The 2,500-nt window shown below is 57.7% G+C and overlaps 1 non-coding gene across 1 annotated transcript in view; it reads right to left on the bottom strand.

Annotated features, from left to right (window-relative positions):
* The window catches only part of LOC124772083, a 1,909-nt gene extending 1,253 nt beyond the window's left edge, over nucleotides 1-656 (bottom strand). The window contains exon 1 of the ribosomal RNA XR_007013761.1: nucleotides 1-656. This exon is cut by the window's left edge and continues 1,253 nt beyond it. This is a non-coding gene — a ribosomal RNA (small subunit ribosomal RNA).
* Nucleotides 657-2,500: the final 1,844 nt, after the last annotated feature.

Here is a 2,500-nt window from a genome sequence, read left to right as displayed (position 1 = left end):
AATCCAACTACGAGCTTTTTAACCGCAACAACTTTAATATACGCTATTGGAGCTGGAATTACCGCGGCTGCTGGCACCAGACTTGCCCTCCAATAGATACTCGTTAAAGGATTTAAAGTGTACTCATTCCGATTACGGGGCCTCGGATGAGTCCCGTATCGTTATTTTTCGTCACTACCTCCCCGTGCCGGGAGTGGGTAATTTGCGCGCCTGCTGCCTTCCTTGGATGTGGTAGCCGTTTCTCAGGCTCCCTCTCCGGAATCGAACCCTGATTCCCCGTTACCCGTTACAACCATGGTAGGCGCAGAACCTACCATCGACAGTTGATAAGGCAGACATTTGAAAGATGCGTCGCCGGTACGAGGACCGTGCGATCAGCCCAAAGTTATTCAGAGTCACCAAGGCAAACGGACCGGACGAGCCGACCGATTGGTTTTGATCTAATAAAAGCGTCCCTTCCATCTCTGGTCGGGACTCTGTTTGCATGTATTAGCTCTAGAATTACCACAGTTATCCAAGTAACGTGGGTACGATCTAAGGAACCATAACTGATTTAATGAGCCATTCGCGGTTTCACCTTAATGCGGCTTGTACTGAGACATGCATGGCTTAATCTTTGAGACAAGCATATGACTACTGGCAGGATCAACCAGGGAGCTGCGTCAACTAGAGCTGAGCAGCCGGCCGCCCGGGAGTGTGTCCCGGGGGCCCGCGCGAACACGCAAGCGTCCGCTCAATCATTCTGCAAACAGGAGGAGGCTGAGCTCCCCTGCACAATACACCTCGAAACCCTCTCAGGTCCCGGCGGCGCGCAGCGCCGTCCCAAGTACTTGGTCGGGTTCGAGAGAGGCGCAATCGCCCGGAGTTAGGCGAGTAGACGCTTTCGGTGCGACCACCCGTGCTCCCAACTGAGCTTGCCGCTGCCGACAGAGGCCCGGGAGCGTGCTGTCGTGGCATTGCCGGCGGGAGACAACACGCGCCACCTACGGTGACCGGCAGCTCCAACGCCAGCGCCACAGAAGGACAAAAGCCCCACTTGGGTGCCGAAGCGAACTCTCCCAGCACAGCGCACGCGCCAACACATCCGCACAGCTGCGATACAAACCACCAGCGAGAACCGCTGGGGCGACCGAGCAGCAGACGGCGTCGCGGCGCCGAGCGCCGGGCGGCGGCGCATCCTCAACGCACACAGTCCTCAATCGGACCAGCACACTGAAGATGTCCACCGCGCTTCGCACCGGGCCCGCGAGGACCTACTTTGGCCGCACGGCGCCGCGCGCAGGGTGCGCCGGCGCGCAGCTGCGACGCCTGCCGCGTCCGTCGGCCGGCGCGCCTGCCACTGGCCGCCCCCACCAGCCGGCTGTAGCGCGTGCGCCCACGCACCGCGCGGCCAGCACGCCGGGAGGCGCCCCCTCACCGGCCGGGGACGGTCCCACCCAGCCACCGCCGCGTATCGCTTCACACCCAGATGCCGTTCAGTTTCGTCGGCATGGTGGGTATCGCTGGAACAACCGGTTAGTACCTCAACCTATCGTCGCCATCACCGATTCACCCCTAGCGAGAACAACCGCACCACAACAGGTTACCATTTGTTCATTTGCGTAACTTCACCAGAAAACGCAGGCGTCCATCGCCATTTGCAACTTCAACGATTATTGCATGCCTGTGTCAGGTGTCACGCCACACTACGTCTGCCCACATACACGCAACAAAATGTGCACGCCTAGACAATACGTGGAAGGTGGCCCCCGTACGTATGCGATGTCCATTGCTCGAACGACTGTCAACCGGCCTCTGTAGCATGTCGCAGATATGGAACGCGGTGCACCATGCCATCACGGTGTGTGAGGAGAGACGACTAGGTCCGAATACATCAACAGACAGCTCATGCTGATCGCCATCCACGGCGTCCGTTCCTCCCACACGTCTCTATGGCGTACCACACTGCAATCCAGCTCTCATAGGGAGACGACACGTAGCTGCGTGCACAATATTTGCACTGTATGGTCCGCCGTTTTTGGGCGCAGTCGTTGTGCGGTCACACATGTGCCACGATGTATCATTCAGTACATAAGGACGAATGTGCAGTACAGATTGTGGTTCACGCGTACGACATCAGCGGACAGTTGACACAGGCCGCACCACAACGTAGCCTGAGTACGTCGCATGCGAAGGGCATTGAACATGCAAACTTCTCACCAACCAGCTTGCGAAGGCAGGGGGCAAGGTGGGGACGTGGGGAGGGGCGGCATGTACGTCCTGCTGCCATCCACATTACAGTGTACAGCAGGAGCATGTGGAAAGTGAGCAAGACTTGCAAGGTGTTTAACATGAAGCGATACACAGGGGTGCGGGCAGTGCGAGTAGCGAACTATATTGCGAGGGTTGCGGGTGGGCAACACTACAGTAATTGAACGAGTCGTATAACAATTACAGAGCAGGTTTAGGCGACAACGTGGGTTACGTTAAGGCGACAACATGGGTTAGGTTAAGGCACAAC

This window comes from Schistocerca piceifrons, unplaced genomic scaffold (genome assembly GCF_021461385.2).
Source record: "Schistocerca piceifrons isolate TAMUIC-IGC-003096 unplaced genomic scaffold, iqSchPice1.1 HiC_scaffold_936, whole genome shotgun sequence".
NCBI classification, from domain to species: domain Eukaryota; kingdom Metazoa; phylum Arthropoda; class Insecta; order Orthoptera; family Acrididae; genus Schistocerca; species Schistocerca piceifrons.
Note: the sequence above shows the minus strand (reverse complement) of the source record. Positions and strands in the feature narration are given on the sequence as shown.